This window comes from Trachinotus anak, unplaced genomic scaffold, assembly GCF_046630095.1.
Source record: "Trachinotus anak isolate AG129_WGS33_773 ecotype Australia unplaced genomic scaffold, CSIRO_AGI_Tana_v1 ptg000008l, whole genome shotgun sequence".
Lineage (NCBI taxonomy): Eukaryota > Metazoa > Chordata > Actinopteri > Carangiformes > Carangidae > Trachinotus > Trachinotus anak.
Window position 1 is genome coordinate 8,884,805 of NW_027273859.1, and position 18,721 is coordinate 8,903,525.

At 44.6% G+C, this 18,721-nt stretch overlaps 1 protein-coding gene across 3 annotated transcripts in view; it reads right to left on the reverse strand.

Moving 5' to 3' along the window:
• The window catches only part of lmx1bb (LIM homeobox transcription factor 1, beta b), a 49,794-nt gene that overhangs the window by 18,409 nt on the left and 12,664 nt on the right, over window positions 1-18,721 (reverse strand). The window lies entirely within an intron of this gene.

An 18,721-nucleotide genomic window follows, 5' to 3' on the forward strand; every position in this document is an offset into this window, starting at 1 on the left:
CTGACATGGTTTGTTTTCCGTTTGCTTTAGCTCAGGACTCAATAAATTGACATTGTGTTGTAGTGGAGCGCACAGAGATACAGGTGGCTCGACTCGGACGGTTCATGCATGCAAGGCCTGCTTTAACGGCCTCATATGAATTCTCAAGAGAGCGTGATGCGGCAGCAGCTGTAGTTATGCATATTTGACTGTGAACAAGGCCAATCTCACTGGTGCCCCTGCCACTCATTGTACACATGACTGGGCCGATATGGATCCTTATTTGTCTTCAGTTGCAATGACAATGTCTGCCGCCGCAGTGACACCCGTGGTCAGCCCCCTCAGCAAGGAAAAAGGTTTGTATTCACCCACCAATTTTACACTCTCTTTAGGGCCAGGAGTGTCTTTGTGTGCTGGGGAGCAGCCCATTCTCTCTGGATGTCTGAAAAAAGCAGCTGTTTCTATAATGCTGTGGCAGCACTTTATGCTGCAGAATGATAAATGAAGGGGAAGAGGCAGAGCTGAGGTGCAGCTGAAGCACATACACGCAGAAACAATGGCAGAGGAGGGTCCATGCACTACATGGATATGCTCTCTACGCCTCTCTCTTTCAGGCTCTGCCTCTCTGTTGCTTACACACACACACTCTCTCTGCAGGTTAGACTCCTGGAGCTCAACCATAGCCAGAGGTTATGTGAGCGTGTGGAAGCTGGGGGGGGGGGTTAACAGACTGACACGTCCCACCAGCACCGGTGCAGACCCAGGGGAGTGAGAGGTTGTGGTCTCTGTCCCACCGGGACCTGTCGCTCCTCTGTCCTCGGGGCAGTCATCTTCCTTTCCACCACCAACCTAATGACAGAGCCCTGAGGCCTCATCACTCCACCCCCACCAACCTCCGCCCAGCCCCCCCTCCTCTCTCACAGCTCCACGCTCCTCTCTCCCCGTTGTCCTACCCAGGTGCCTGTCAGAGGGGTGTCAGCTCCACGACTGGTGTAGCTGTCCACATAAAAGCCCCCCCCCCCTCCCGCCGTGCCTCCTCCCGATGGCCCCGGGCTCAGTCTTTCATTTTGAAGTGGCGCAGGCCAGCTCTGCACCAGCCTGGGCCCTCGGCCTGCAGCCTGCTCCATTGTTTGGCCTCAGAGAAAGACTATTATTTCAACTCAATTTACTGTGAGTAAACACTGAGTGATAAGGCCCTCTGTCCTATCCCTCACACACACACACACACACACACACACACACGCTTCTCTGATCCCTCCCTCCCTGACCGTGGGCTGTAATATACACTGCCAACAAATCACTGCTCTCAACCCATTGCTATCACTGGCTTTAGAATGGAGCTTACTAATTCACTTTCCAACACAGATCAGAGGACAGGCCTCATGTGTTTCAGAATATGGCTCTAACACCGAGTGGCATTTAAAGGGCTTGTGGCCCTACGGTGGACTGTTATAAATTTTAAGCAACAGCATTCAAACATCTTTAGCTATTCACATTCACATGCTGAAGCTGCAGTGATCAGACATAAATATGCAAAGATCTAAACTGTGAAACACTGCTGCGACAGTTTATTAAAACAGAGCATTTTAATCAGTTTCGGCATCAGTAATATCAAAGACGCGTCATTTGATGAATGGCTCCTCGCCTCAGATAGATCAGCTGAGCTCAGAATAATCGGGATGGTAGCTTTTTGTGTTTCCTAGACAATGGATGCAGAGTGAGTCACAGTGTCAGGAAAGAGGCCAAGTGTGTAGTTATAGAGCATGACTGAGGTGGAACTTTTCACAGACAAATGTGATGCTTTTCAGTCTGCGGAGCCTCTTTTGCCTCACAGACAGTGCTGTTTGGTCCGTTTTTTCTTTGTTTCACCACAGAAAACCCCTCAATCCCTCTTCTGTGTGAGGAGCTGTGCTATGTCTTAATTATACAGAATTATCAGCCGGCTTTAAATAGCAGTCGTTTGCACCGTCTCCGCCTTATGTGGCTAACATAATTATTCGGGAGCCTACTTTATCTTAGGCAGAAAGAGGCTGACACAGTAGCACAAACTAATGTGATAAAAGCTTAGCATATCACGGCTTGATTCGAGGATTTTAAAGGTAAGTGTTTATGACAAGGTAATAATGCCTCATGCAAAAGGCTGGCCTGTAAATTGGTTAGTTAGGGCATGATGGATGAGGGGGAGCCTAACCTTATTTCCAATAGAGCCTCTTGATTTCTAGAGCTGAGGATAATGAATTTGATTTAATTAGACCATCCCTCATCTAATTAAGAGTGGGAGAAATCTGACCCTGTGTGTAGCCTTAAAACAGACAGGACTTTGAACCATATGGACATATCCAAACTATTTTGTAAGAAAGGAGCGAAGGAGTCGTCACAGTAGCCAAAAATCCCTTGTTATCTCACCCATCCTTCATGAAATAAGTAACAAAAATGTAATCAATTTAAAAAAAAAAAAGATTATTGTGTGAAATAAAAACAAACTATCACCCCATTACGAATGGAGTTGAGAAGATGGGACTAGGGATTAGGCAACAGCCATAAAGGTCCAATTAAAGTAGTGATTCATCATCAGATTATTAATGAAGCTTGTGAGGGTCCTCTGTAGTATTGGTAATGGGCTGGTTGGTCTATCTCTCCCTAAACCCTCTGGGTAGACCTTCTCCTTACACTGCCAAGGTAATCTCTTTAAAGGCCAAGGAGAGCCAGCCCTCCAGGTCCCCAAAGGCATCCTTTACGTTGCTCCCACCACCTGCTCTACTCCGCGCCTCACCTCACAGGCTTGACAACTCTTATTATGGCTCCAACTTTTCTAGGCTTCACCTTGGAGAAAAAAAAAACTACAAAAAAAAAAAAAAACTCCCTCAACTTGATCATTCTGTCAGCCCCAGGTGTTGTATTTGTCATCCTGCGACTAACTGGACGTGCTCGTGAGAGGCGAGATCTGAGGAGAAATGATGTAACGATGGCCTTGTCCACAGACAGATATCCGAATGCAGTTCTGATTCGCTTCGGGCTCTGATGATGTGTGTGGGTGTGGACGAATAAAACATCTCAAATCAGCCATTATTACTACATATGCTAGAAAGCCTTACAATACTTATCATTGACAGTCCATCTCCTCATGCCCCTGGTAAACCCACAATACACATCCCCATAGATGCTTAGGTAGCCAACACACTGCAGATCCAATTACCTGTAATATACACTTCAGTTTATCTCACTACCAGTCATTATCTAAATTGCCGACATATTATTAGGATACCTGCTTGAGAGGTGTGTGTGTTTCTCTTTGTCTCCTAATAGGGCCCGAAGGGAGTGTTGTTTTGTATGTAACCCTCTGCAGGCTGTAAAGGAATGGGCTTTATAACCATTTTCCAAAACAGAGGCGTGTGGGAAGCACAGAACACTTCACCATTATGCACCAAACACAAACGCATCTGTCATGACACAGTGAGTGGTAGAATCAGGAGATTAATTATGTGATTGTAGAGAAAGGAGCCCGGCCCTGAGTCAGAGTGGTCCCTCATTACATTACCCTGGCCTCCAGAGGAACCCAATTGACTTCACAGGCTCATGGCTCCTCCACAGAAGATCCAGACTGATTGAGAACTGTGACAACTATTAACAGTTGATTCCTCACGGCCCCAGTAGTAGAAGTGTCATTCCAGCAGGTCACAATTAAACCACCAAGCTTAAAAAGTGTGTCTTTATGGTGATTTGGGAGTCACGTTCACACTCTGGATCCCGGCGAAGAAATGTGTGTGTAAATCTTGGCTCTAATTGACACTTGAATCCTCAATTCTCTTCATCACAACCACTCAGCAGTCACGGTTCTCTCCCTCGCCTCAGAAATGCTGTTTCCCAGTGAAATCCAGAGTCAGAGTGAACTCCGAAAAGGCAAATTCCTGAAAAACCATGGATAATCATGGTGCATTTCATTTGAAATGAAACTGCTTTTAAAAGCAGTTGAGTGCGTTGCTTTTGACCGCCAAAATTCCTCTTAAGATCATAGATATTAAGAAAAAAGTAATACTCTAACAGCAGAGAACCTCAAGCTGCAATCATGGGACAGTAGTAGAGTGTTTCGCCATTGCATCTAGAGTTTGTTGGAAGACTCTCCTTCTATCTTTGCTTAACAGTCACTATGTTTTGTCTGATGTTGGCACTTATTTAATGAGCAGAACAGCACTGAGACTGTCACAAGAACTGGAGGCCAATCACACCTCATATCATTCAAATCATGTCCACGCAAGTGAGATGTACTCTTGACACTGGCCGCTCCTCTGAGAGCCATATATGCAATTGCTGAATAGCTGCGGCTGAAAATGTCTCATCCATAGGGACGCTCACAAGCAATAACACACCATATGAGAGACAGACAGCTAGATTGAATAGAGAGACAGCTAGACAGGCAGAGATCAAGTCCAATCCCGCTCCCATCATCTGGCTGTACATTCGCAGGTCAGGCTTAGCTAATCTAATTCCTGGGCTTTCCCACAAAAAGCCAAGTGCCACTCAGGAGAAGTGCCAGAAAGAGAGAGAGAGAGAGAGAGAGAGAGAGAGAGAGAGAGAGAGAGAAAGAGAGGGGTTTGGAAGTGAAGTGGGTGTGGAGAGGGCTTCTGCTGGTGGTGGTGGTGGTGGTTGTGGTGGTGGGCTTGAATAATTATGAATCAGGGAGCTTAACCTTCTGGGGAGTTAATTTGAAGAGCACTGGGGACAGGGGAGTGGGACTCTTTATTTCCCTGGGGTGCCCCTAATGCCATTGTGAGGGAATGGAGAGATCAGGACACGCGGCAATATCGTGTCTGTTAGCCACCATATGACGAGCTGACCCCAGAGCCGCGCTCACAATCACACCTGCCGTCATCAGGGCTAATTTGTTAAACATATCAATAGCTCTCTGCTGCTCTTTTCTCTGCCACACTGGACCATTGATTCAGCCGCCGCGCTGAGTGACAACACCCGACCCCCTTGACTTCACCCCTCCTCCTCCCTCAACAGACACATCAAATCACTCACAATTTATGGGCTGTACTTTTTTTTTTTTTTTTTTTTTTTTTTTCAAGAAATGTACAAGAAAAAAACTGGATGATAATTAGAGCACAAATAAATCAATCAATTTTTATATCTGTTGGCAACAATTTCATGTCATTCTACAAATTTATTACACCTACTGAACGACTATTTACACACATAACATTGTTTTGCCTCCACCAGCCAGCCCACATGCACAGTAGGCCGGGGAGAGACACACACTAAAAACCGAGGGAAGACAAAGAGGGGATAGAGACGCAAACCGAGGGTTAGATAAATCACAGCGTGCAAAGAAATGATACTTTGCAGCCCTTGGCTCTGCGAGGGCCGCGGGCTGGAATTCTTTTATTTGGAGCGGGGCCTCTGTCCCAGGCTCTCACCGGGAGAGTCTCCTGTCATGTTTGCAACCATGGAGGTTGAGAGACTGGCTGGCTAGCTGCTGGTTGGCAGAAAGAGCCTGTTGTGTGGCTGTGGCGGCGGCAGCAGCAGCAGCAGCAGCAGCAGCAGCCTATGGCAGAACAGACCTCGACATCTGGATCCAGTTTGCTGGGAGCACACTCAGACAGGCCCGGCTCTGCCAAGGGGAATCTCAGCCCTTTGATTCCTTCTCCCATGGCCTGCTCTAATTGTCATCCCTCATTACTTAGTCAAAGGTGGAAGGATGAATCATAAACTATTACAGAGAAATGACATATCCTGCTCTGAGAGAAATCCTCCTCAGCCTCGCTCCCCCTCTCATCTCAGCTGATAAGGACAATGAATTTTATACACGGCTAGACTGCAAACATCTCTCATCTCTGCTCATATAATTAAGATTTAGCCGAAAGGGTTTGTGTTCTTCTGAAACCACAAATGATGCAATAGGGGTGCTAGGGCTAGTGCGCGAGCTGCAGCTGATTTGATGACAGTACTCAATTAGAGAGGGGATCTTTACTGTCAGGAACGTCTTTGCAAAATAATAAGTTCATGCTGAAACTGGGATTTAACAGTAGCAATTGCAGGAATTACTGCAACATGTTTTCTGTCGTATAGAAAGAGTACATATGGCAACAGGGAGTTTCACAGAGATCTTTTCTGAATGAATCATCAGAAATAATTCAAGTCTGAAATAAGAGTCTCATAATTTGTAGCTAATAGAGACAGAATTATAGCAGAGTTTAATGAGCATGCAGCATCTTCAGAGGGTTTTTAAGCACTTTCTCACTGTAAATAAATCTGATTTGTGTAACACGATAAACATATTGCCTTTCTGTTATCTGACCCCATACTTAACCCATACTGCAACTTTCAAATATCAGTCTAACCCTCTCATTCAAATCCTTCACAACAAATAAATCATCACACCTCTCATCATTTCGAAAAGCACCAAAGTTAATTTGCTGATGAGTAATGAGGACAAAAAAATAAAAATAGCATTACTCTAATTTAATCATCCTTGTTTAAAGGAGGAGGACGTTTAAAGAGACTTCTTTTTACGATGTCAATTTACCATCAGAACAAAGCAGAATTAATGTGTCATAACAAAATATATAATAATATAATTTGTGGTTGCTGTCATCACAACAACAGCCAAGTCTAGGTGATGATGAAGCCAGTAATGACAGCTATGTGTCTGTGCACAGCACGTGGCCAAGTGTGAACAGGTTTTGTTGATCTTAAGTAGATCATAGAGGCATGGCCACAATACATACTCTGCCTTTGATATATGCTCTGTTTGTTTTGGAAACTCAGTGATGCGTGAATATGTCCCGTCCCGTTTGAGTGTGTCTGAGTGTGTGATGTGCCCTGTTCATTACCCCTGAAGTGGAATGTGTGCTATGCTTTCTGACACATGACAGCATCTGTCTGTCACTCAGTCATTCGATGGCAAAGAGCTACGGTGATGACAGATCATTCAAACCCTTTTCAGGGATACTTTTATTTCTACGTGAAACAGAGAGGAAGTAGTGTTGTGGGATAAAGCGCTTCCTCCGTCAGTGCTTTCTCAACCGAGATCAAGTTTCAGCATCGTGTACTACTTACTGTACATTTGCAGGAATACTGAATGGTTCAGAGAGATGTGTATCAGGTCCGTCTCTCTTACACTGCTTTGTATCTTCTTTTTTATAGCGGTCATCATTCATTCACCACCAGCTAGATGAGCCATTTTTCCAACTGAATGCTAAGCCTACCATCAGATTAGGCAGTCTCTGATTACAGCACTAATTGTGCACGTCCACTTAAGAAGCTGACAGCATGGCGAATGAGGAGGCTTGCAGGCCTCTGCGGCACGACACTCATCCATCACAGCCTAACCGATTGCATCCCTCTGAAGGCTCAACACGCTAACACCATTAGCTCTACTGCTGGGCATCTAACTAGCACATCACTCACACGGCTACATGCTAACAGCATTACGGCTAATGCTGCCCCTCTAACTAACACATCCGTCATAGGGTTAGAAATCCTACGGCTCTACAGAAACACAAGGAACCGCACAGTCTCTCCAAGACAATCACCCGCATTATTTTGCCTCTGTTACTTTTGTTGCTCTGTTGCTAATACCCTCATTTGTCTCTGAAGATGCCGAATGCCACTGAAAGAAAGTTGTTTTGATTCTGTTCCTCTCTGCCCACAACAGATCTGGGCGTATGGTTGAATAGGCATGCCTTTGTGAAGGGAGCCGTTCAAATTGGATTATGATTTCATATTTCACAAAGACAGTACACCACTAGGATGATTTTTAATTAGAACCAGAATCAGTAAAAAGAATGGGGCATGGAGACAATAAAATGAGGAATGCATTCATCCATGAGATGATTCTCTAGCTTTATTTAAGATCTGTGCCAATGTGCTAACAGCATTAATGAAGTTATAAAGAATTATGAGGGGAAATCAAATTTGCCTCGCCACTTGAGCGCCACTAAAATGCCAAACAATAAACTACCAGATTGCAAATTAGATCAGTAAAAATATCAAACACATTGCGGTGCAGGAAAATCCATAATTGCATTTAGTGCCTGGCCTCTCCTGGGGGAAGAGACACTAAAGATCATCAGCAGGCTACACGGGAGCCGCTATTGACAGAGCAGTAAAAATCGACAGGCTAACTAAATAAACACTCCAGGCTCCATTAAATATTCAACGACTGAGATTTGACAGTCTAGCGTGCCTGCCTCTCCCCATCGCCTCCATTGGCTTCTCTCTGCAGCACATCTTCTCCCTGTCTTCCCTCCTCCTGTACTCCCCCCCCCCCCCCCCCCCCCCCCCCCCCCCCCCCCCCCCCCCCACATCCCCCTCCCCTGTGACTCCTGACAGCAATAAATGATGCAGTGCCTGAGGGCGCTGCTCCAGTGGGAGACCTGGGAGGATAGAGCAGGAGAGCAAAAGAAATAAAGGGAGAGACAGCCTATGACCAATGGCCATTAACCAAGGACTGAGACAGGGCCCTATGACATCCACTGACACCCCACCCCCTCAACACACTCTCATTCTCTCAGGCAGACTCACACGTGCACGTACACAGTTACAAAGCTGAAACACCACAGCCTCCTCTCTCAATTTTGTTGTTTATGTTCTAATACCACAAAGACAGCTGAGCCAGAAAGCTCTGTATATACACAAGTGTAGAAAGGTGGTTTCCGCTTTCATTCTGCTAACTTAATCATAATCAAACAGTTTATCCCGCGTGTTTGAAATAAAACTGGCACCTAGAAGGAGGTGAAAAACCCCTCCACTCATATGCCAGCTAAGCTCCTGCAGCCTCTTGACAAGATCATATGCATTCATCTGCTTTGGCGAGCCGAGCAAGGTTATGCAAATGAGAGATGACAGTGTTATTGTGTGAGGAATATCAATGGAGTAATTACTGTTCCATGTCGGGCTATTGGCCCTCCGCTGCTGCGCCCAGCCAGCGCGCTTCATTTCTCAGCAGCCCTCTCAGGGGAGAGATGAGCGGCGTGCTCTGGAGAGCAGAGCTAATAATGGCAGCTCGGATACAGGCAGGGCTTAGACGAGCCCCGGGGTCCTGAGCTGCAGACTGCTAAACGTTGCAGGGGTCTCAGGAGAGCCCCCCAGCAAAGATGAAATGATTAAAAAACCACCCAACCTGACTGACAAGCTGACCGGCCACCTATAACTCTTTGTGCGGTGGGTCAAAGCACCAGCGCTCACTTCAATCATAACAGCGGGTGACCTTTTTGGACATTAACCGTCTGCCTGACAATGACTCTTAGTAGAGTTTTACAGAAGAAGAAAAAAGCAATATTGGAAGATGAGAGGTGATGTAACACATACTGAGACACACCACCCACAAGTTTTAAAATGAGTCAAATGAATCGAAGGGATTTGTAAGTCCAGATAAATACATAGAATCGTTAGAGATGGGTAAATATAAAATAATCCTGTAAGAACTTTGCTTCACTGATACGGTTTGTAAGATCAAAATGATCTGGTCTGGATTCTTTTTAGTGTCCTGGCAGACATCCAATGAGCAAACTCCTTTGGCATGTAAACTGTCATCAAATTTAAAGCTCAAATTAGTTGGGGTGTTTAACAAAACGCTCTCCATAATATGTCAAAGTGGCAGCTGCATGTAACATGTCAACTTTATCATCTTTTACATGTGAGGGATTGTCTAATAAATAAAAATGCTGAGCGGCCACAAGTTCACTTGCTGTAGAGAAGGCAGGGCAAAGAGAGACTTCAAAGAACCAAGGCTGGTACAGAGCCTGGAGCTGTGAATTAACATACCAAGCAGGAGGAATGTTTCTCCCACACACCTTAGTGAGGCAGCAACCTCATCTGAAAAAAAAAAAAAAAATTCTGTGATTGTGACTCTGACTGTGTATTGAGATAAGCAAATCGCAGTCTTTACAAATGACCACTGAATTTTATCTGCATTTATGGCAGCTAAGATACAAAATGTTCACATTCGATACTGTAAAGTCACACAATACTTAGGGACTGTATGCAAATTATTAGTGGCAGAGGAGGGTTGTGTTACGTATTGTATTATTTTTTTGCTTATGGAAGAATTTTCTGACTCTTTTTTGTGAGAGCAGCAGAGAGCCTTTTATTTTTTTCATCACCACATATTTATATTTTATTTCAATGTTCCCTCGTAGATTAATTATGAGAAAAAGAATTAAACGACAATAATGAAAATTATTATCCCATTAACATACCAAGGTTATTACAGGAAGAGTATTGCAGGGTTTTTTTTGCTAAGCCAAGGGGAGGATCCAGTTAAAATATTAATAACACCTACAAGAGTACTTTTTTTTAAAGAAGTGAAACATTTGAACAAAATGTTCAACACCCCCCCCCACCCCCCACCCCCCACCCCCCACCCCCAATCTGATATAATGCTATTTATAGCTTTAGAACCACAATATATGAAGTACAGATCTTTTAAGCAAAACACCAGATAAAATCTTACAATCCCCAAAAAATACAACTATCTTCACCTTCTAATATCTGTGTCATGATCTGGGGCGTTGCGCTTACAAGACAGGGGCCGGATGAAAAAGGAGGTTCATGTGCTGCACTTGTACCTTCACACCATTCATTTCCAGGTCAGGTGCATCTCTCACAGTGTCCAGACACCTCATACATCTTGCAGGCAAGCACCAGCTTATCTCTATACTTATCTCCTGAGTAATAATTCCCACTTAAAGCTATAGCCTCAAGCAAATGACTGGACAGGACGGGAATGGCAGGACAGGGCGGTATGCCACTCCCACTCCCACAGGAGAGGGAGTGGTGTCCTGTCCTGATTTAAATGTGAACTTATGAGGAAACAAAATGAAAATAAATATATCATTTAATTTCTTTATGGTCAAAAACTGAAACTGATATACGAATTTTGCCCATGGTGTAATCTGGCCCTGAACTGTGGGTTGGGGTTGGGAGATTTATTTGTGAGCATACCCAGGTAACAGTCAACTCAATCAGCCATTCCTGGGTGACGAGCACCAGAGAGAGCCCAAGCTGAGCCACGCACAAGACAAATACTTTTCCTCGTAAGACAGACCGAGGGGCTGCAACCCCCAACCCAGAAATTCACTGAGAATTCAAACCCGATTTTCATCCGATCAGCGTCTTATTTCAGTTCTGGATGAGAAAGAGAAAATAACACGAGCAACAAAAAAAAAAAAAAAAAAGAAAGACCTAGAGTATATTTGTGGTGTGAAATCTGAAATGCTTCCCTCTCTTCCTCATTGTTATTGTTCTTTTTACTTAACAGGCCTGTTTTTTTTTTTGGGCTTGGTGGCTTTTTCTCACAGCAACAAAGAACAGAAACCTGCCTCTCCCTGACATGGTTTCTCGATGTTATAAATCCGATTGTATGACTAACTGGCTGTTTTGTTTATTATCCCTGTTTCTTCACGTAATGTCCTTTCAACAGAGCTTTGATCCTGCTAACCTTATGGATCCTCACCATAAACACTTACCCTCTGAAGACGTTTTTATCATCCCGAGGCTTGATGCCAGGCATCTGCGCGGAAGTGCAGCAACAGATAGAGTTGCCAGTTAGCAGCAGGAGGACAACAGATTCGCCGGGTGAAATGTTTTAAAACTCCTCCATCACCCTCTGGTTATGGTTGTGGTCTGTTGTGGGCTTTAGATTTTGCATGAAGACATCACGTGTGTCTTTTTTTCTTTTTTTTTTATCTATTCTGCTGTTTAAACATGTGCCTGTCTTAGTCTAGTTAATAAAATAACCACAAACCCTCATGTTTTGGATTGCAAATTACAGCACTGATGTCATTCTTCACCATGAGAACATCACATTATTCCATTTCAAGCTCATACAAATAAATCTGATGCCCTATCAAACCAAATAAATCAAAACGCTGACTATTTAGACCTTATATTTTGGAAATATTGTCTAAACTCCAACGCTGCAAGTCTGAGCCTACATACAAACACACAAACCACCCGTGAACACTCAGTCGTTGCCAGCGATGTCTCTGTGAGCAGGAGACCACAGGAATTGTTTATCACTGCAGATCAGAGTGACTAATCAGAAGCAGACTGTTTCTTCTTGAACCTGAGGTCGAGATGTTTCCTCATCCCACACCAAGACACGAACATGCCACTGCATGACCTACGCCTCTCCTCTTCCTCCTCCTCCTCCTCCTCTTCCCGAGTACCTCACCAAGCTCCACAATCCAAAAAGGACAATCTGTGATGTTCTGCGATCGAGAGCAAGATGACAAAAATCTCTGCTGTGGGGTAGCAGTACGCGGGGAACCGTGTCTTACTCAAGACAAATGTTCCCTTTAGTTCTGGTTTATTTATCCCACCCTTAATCTTAATAATTAGCAGATAATGCATATTCTTTCCACTCCTCTCTCTCAGCCATGAGTTCATACTTAAGTATCAAAGTCACAAACGAATAATTATGGTAAGTAAAAATAAAGGGTAACCAGAAAGAAGAAACTTAATGTGATTGCTAGGCAAAGTAAGAGTTTCCATTAGCATTTGCCAAAGTACCATTAAATGTTATGGGAACATCAAGGCCCAGGGAGCATGTTGGTCAGCACAGTGGGAGTATGACATCTTACACTGTGCAGGGCCTCATTCTGGACCATGCAGACAGCTTCAAAAGAACTTAATCGTCAGGAAAAACAGTCTGTAGGCCGAAACCACACGGCAAAAGCACCACTCGCAACGAGATAGATGTTTAACTGACTCACCCTTGGAGGGAGCGTAATGCTTCAGGTATTATAGTTAGTTACACAACATTTCTTTGACAGGAACAACAACAAGCTGATCATAATATCCAGACGAGGCCAAATGGTGTTCAGATGGAGAAACAGGCAGACTCCTACAGAAATAATGATACAGAACTGAGGCACTGTGATAGAAGTGATGGAGCTCTGTTGCCCATGAGGGATGTTTCAAAGCCACTCGAATGCTTGTCGGTGCAGTTTATTACTTCCTTGAAATATCTGTAAAAGAGGAGCCATTGAGCAAAAGAAAACTGTTTAAGAGCTGAGGGTGTAAATCTCTTTTAATGCTGCTGATCCCTGTGTTAGTGCCGCTTCCAGAAACCGCTCACTGTTTCTCCTTCCCTATGGTTCCCTCATTACGCATCGTCTAGGAGAAATGGCTACCTTTTCACATCGCCTTCTCAAATATTGCAAACTATAAGCGGTTTCTCTAACTTATAACTGCAGGGGCTGTGTCTGCCAAGAGTCTGTCGCTTACACTTAGTTTTTCTTCCCCCTCCTTTATTTCTGTGGCTGTTGATTAAGAGAAGCCAAAGTTGTGACATATAGAGGCGTGCTGTTGTAGTATAGACTTGATATGCATATTTGTGATACAAACATCTTACAGCGGAGTCTGATGGCGACTGTATGATTAATGTTCCAGGTCAACGTTACGCATTGTTGCTCGTTTTGATGAGGAAATTATTTCTTTTTTCCTTGTGTATTTTCTTCCAGAAAGGATAGATTCTGACAAGAGTCCTGAGGCCAGCCGTCTCTCCCCCAGGTTAGGTTAGTTCCTGGTGGGATGTTTTTGTGCGGAGAGGCCACCTCTCTTTCTTATCTTCCTGTCATCTCTGTGGGACGGCAGGGCACGACTCCTTCTCTGGCTCCAGAACCACAGGCTTCCCCTGGACACCAAACCGCCGCTCCACACTCGATGTGCTCTTTGAGAGGGTGGTTGTTTAGGGTGTGTCAGAGCTTATTAGTGCCAGAATGTGTGAAAAAAAAAAGAGAAAAACATTATTTGTAAAATAGGTCTTTTTTATGGGTGGCTTCACTCGTCTTAAGTGCCAGCAGCACAGGGTTTACCACATAGGGCAGAGTGGGCAGACAGAAAATTGGGACAATTGCGAGGAAGTATGTGAAGGTTAATTTGGTCTTTTTGTGATCGACAGTTTACCTAACACTATCTGAATTTTCCTATTTGGTAAACCACATCCTACTTGCTATTTGGATATGGATAAAATGAATGACGCTAAATTCATACTTTCATTCTTCCACTTTTATGTATGGAAGGAAGTTGGTGCATAAATATCATGTTTCTAACCTGTAAATCAGGATTTCCAACCTGACACAGCCGTGTCAGATGTTCCCACTGCCACTCGTGCTAAATGTGTTGATTTGAATTAGTTTGCACTGGATATTATTTGACTATTAATCAAATAGAAGTGGATATCATAATATATATTTTTTAATACAGATGAACTGTCAATGTTGGGCGGTTTGCAGTTGCAAAAGCTAACTATCATTAGCATTTATCATTACCATTAGCTATTACAATCATTCCTCTTAGCTATCTGATTTAATATATATCCTTTACTTAGCTTTCTGGTTCAAGTGTTTATCTCTTGCTTTTAGCTGAGTAATTACGTTCTACTGTTCATCCAGAACCACACTTACAGATATTCCAAGTTCTCTGCTGCTAGTTTTGATGCATGCTTAGTTGCAAATGTGGTGTATAGGTACTGTAGCTGACTCAATAGACATACATTTTTAAACTAAATTGTAATATCTATTTCATCAAATTACTTGATGTAACAAGTCCTCAAACTTAAAAGACCACCCTCTGATATGATCTACAGGAGTAGCTCCTGGATTAGCTCCCCCTCAGGTGGCAGGTGATATGCCACAAATCAAACCCTTTTATGGTGTGACAATGCTATAGTAAAGGTAAAGTCCCACATTTTGTCAACAAAATGCCACGGCAGGGCTTTGTCACATGAGCATTTACGTATTGTTGCTGCCGCCAGAGGTCTCCTGACTATAAAACGTAACTGTGGATCATATAAGCTCCTCACACAAAAACAGGACAGTCTCATCTTTCCATGTATGACCACTCAACTACAGAAGTACCCTTGGCTGGGAATCACTGCCCCAGGGCACCATGACATGACCCTTAACACTGTTTCCCATCAGTGACGATGATTCTTAGTTTCCCACAAGACATAGGCCTGATGATTATTGAAATGCATCCAAACAGAAGTCTGGATAATTAACAGGAGATTACACAATTTGAGAAGGAGAAAGAGAGACAGTGAGAATTAGTCATTCCTATGTATAAGTTGTGGTGAGGCTAAAACCTATAAAAACATCATGAATGGCAGCGTATGTGTTGATAGTCCCTCACATAGACATACTTGTGGGCAACAAGAAAAACATACGCAGCATACTGAGGCACTGAACCTGCATGCAGCTTGGAGAATGTTATTAAGGATTATGGTTAATGTACTTATAACATTCGTCGCAAAGGCCAAGCGTGTTTCGCCACTGTCTTTGAAGACGCCGACGCTTCTGCCAAGCAACACTAACTTTCATGTTTATGTTGTGGGAAAAAAAAAAAAAAAAAGTTCCTCTGTGTCAAATTTAACTAAAAGAAAGTGCAGCTTAAATAAGTCCGAACTCTCAAGAGGAACACATAGAAATTCCTTCTCTGTCAGACAGAACGAGGCTGTAAGTGCTGTAATAATTTTTCTAACATGTAAGCCATAAAGAGATGCTATTGCCAGAGAGCATGCTGTGACCCCGCCGACCTTGCGCCTGCTGCCTGGCTTCTGGTTAGTGTAAGCAGCATCCAGCTGAAAGCTACCAGAGGCCTTCATGTGTATATGTGATGTTTCCAAGGAGAGATGGACCAATTAATCTGATTATAGTCGCAAATCCTCCAACATGTGTAGGCCTGTCCGCGACCATGTGCAGTACAGATGTGTGTCCGTGTGTGTGTAAGCATGTATGTACCTGTGTGTATCAGATAATGTGATCCACAGACACAGGGAAGGTACAAAATCAGAATCTTGGCAGAAAATATATGACCCACAAGATTTATAAAATATCTTGAGTGACATTTTGCAAACATTTATCAGTCTGATAAATGGGAATGGGTTTTTCCTGAAAATGTGGTTGCAAGGGAACTGAAACTGTATGCAAATACACGCTGTGGGTGAGTAGTCATTCGTTGGAAGTCAAAAAGCGACAGTTAAAAGTACCTGAAATGAAATACTGGGTGAAATAGTAAACCATCTGTCAAAGCTTTCGCAGTCTGTTTAAAAACACAACACCCAAGCACTTAAGGGTTTTAAACAGCCCTTTTTCATTGGCATGGCTATGAATATGCCTATTCTGATGGTGATCCTTTCATTTTCAAGCCAGAGATCGCAGTCCGTCACAGCTCGCCGTATGTTTGTGCCAGTGACTGCAGCCTGCACTGAGGGGCGGGAGGAAGTGGAACGAGGAGCTGACAGACAGGGCCTGATACTGCACTTCCACCACAGGCCAATCCCCAGCTAACCCCTGTGCTGACAGCCAGGATGTAGCACTCATCCACAGGCCACAGCCCAGGCTCTGGGGCCCAGGAAAAGGAGAGTAAGGAGAGCAGGGAGCGGGCCGCTCGGCTGATGATAGAGAGAGGGGTGGGGGGGTGGGGGGTGGGGGTAGGGGTTTGGTGGCTGGTGGTTTGGGTGGCACGCACCGCTTTCTGCCTCCAGAGGAGCACAACCAAGAGGAGAATCCACAGACTCTGTCGCCTGCCAACAGCATGTCCAACGCTTGGCCAAGTGACAGACCCACTACACACACACAAGTGGGCACTCTACACACACACACAGCTACACACATATTCACAAAGGAATGCAAAAGAAACCCGATTAAATGCAAACTAAAGCTGGAACCTATAAGATACCATGTGATAAACATGCTGTATGAAAAAACTGCAAAAACACAGACATGAAGACCCGTTCACACCACAAACACTCAAAGTGGCATTTTTCTTCAGCCCAGATTTTATGGTTACTTTACAGATTAAAGTTTAAGAGTGGAACTATCCAACATAGACATAACAGATGACGGCCTGGTTGTATTGTCTCTGGCAGATTGATATTACTGTCAGTACAACTCATGTGAAACATTCATCCAGAAAATTGCGCAGACAGAACTAACATTTTGGGAAGTTTAACCTCTCAAGCCAGATGTAATTGATAACATGACCTCATCAAAACTTCAGTTCTCTGATATTTGCTGTGAGACAGAGTCTTAGAAGAACCCGAAGACGGCAGGTCAATAAATAATGCAGTCCTCAGTTGGTGCTGTGCAGAAGCACAGTGGAGTGATGAGGGTTGAGAGGCCACTGGTGACCCCGGCTCCACGCTGCGAGACGGCTCTGCTCAGAGCCAGAGCTGTCTCTCCAGCTGGGATCACAACACAGAGTTGGAGCTCTGGTTTCAGTGCACAACTCTGGCCTGGGGCTGGGATGGCGCTCCCCTGTGAGGCTGGGCCTGCAGGGCTAACGTTAAGGCAGACAGACACCCAGGGGGTCAGCAAACCCACCCACTCTCAGGAGGAGGCAGCGACAAGCGCAGAGGCCAAAGACTGATTGAGGCTGCCTCAGACCACAGCTTTGCTTTTTTAACTGCTGAGTTTGGGTTTTGCATTAAGCCTCAGCCTACTACAGCTATTTCTGTTCAATGGGGTTTCCACTGAGCTGGCACCAGAGGCAGATTCTGTGCATAAATAATGTGCGATGAGGCCATGAGGTTGAATCAAACAATACTATAGGCTAGAGGGGGAAATTTAGATGAATAGAGCAAACAACTCAGCTTTCACCTGCAGCAACACATTTTTCTTATCAAGGCAACCAAATAGAAATCTCCACCGAGAGAGCACTATGAAATCACATTTGCACAAAAAACACTTTGAAAAATCTTTATGTTTTATCCCCCTATCCATCCCTTTCAGAGACACCAGATCATTTTGCAGCGTTCAGGAGTCGTGGAATTTCCCAAGAAGACGTATTGTAGCAGCTTTCTGGGAAATATTAATATCCAGCCTGCAGAGGAAAGGTAAAGGGAGAGGAGAAGGGATCGGGGGTGTACAGCAGGGGGGTGGGGTACAGACGATCAGTATCATGGCATGGTACCTGATGATAAAATGCCTCTTCTATTGCAACTCTCCCTGAACCCCTGAGCACAGTTTGCTCCGCTGTTGGCCACCTTTTTTATGCAGAACATAGCGTCTGTCTCCTAAGTGACACCGGTGGTGGTGGTGGGTGTCTGGATTTGCTTGGGTTGGTGGGTGGGGACTAAGAGTCCAGGATGGACAGTCATCTTCTTCTGCACACACTCCCCTGTCATCACGGCTGCACTTCAGACTCTCCACATCTGCCTTGCCTTACACCGCTCAGCCCTGCTCTTACCAAGCCCCCATCTCCTCTGCTTCCCTCCCACGTCTCCACTCCCCCATCAGGATCATCCAAATATTTCCCCTTGCTGCTTTTTGAAGCTTCCATGGGTCACGGGACCTCATGCACAAATCATGCTGGCTTGCCGTGGGGGGGCCGGTCAGAGAGGACGGGAGTGAGTCAGACACGTAGAAACCCAATCTGCACTGTTTTCATACGGGGTTATTTTCCCTGCCAAGACAGCCATCACCAATCAGCGGCTGGTTCTAAACAGCCAGTTTAGGGAGCTTTTGCTGTAGATGCCGGTCCTGGCAGCTGATCTCAACCATATTCCCCAGCCACACCAGGGGGAAGAGATGGAGAGTAAATTCAGAGAGCCTGACAGCCTGCAGTGGTTTAACATGGGGGTTAGCCCCAAATACATAGCTCTGGGTTTATGTTGATGGATGGATAACCAAATCCATCTCTTTGTTTGCAATAAAACATAGATGTTAGTTTTTACACTGTGACACCACACTTGCGATGGAGTTGAATTATGATCTACTGAGGAAGAGACCTG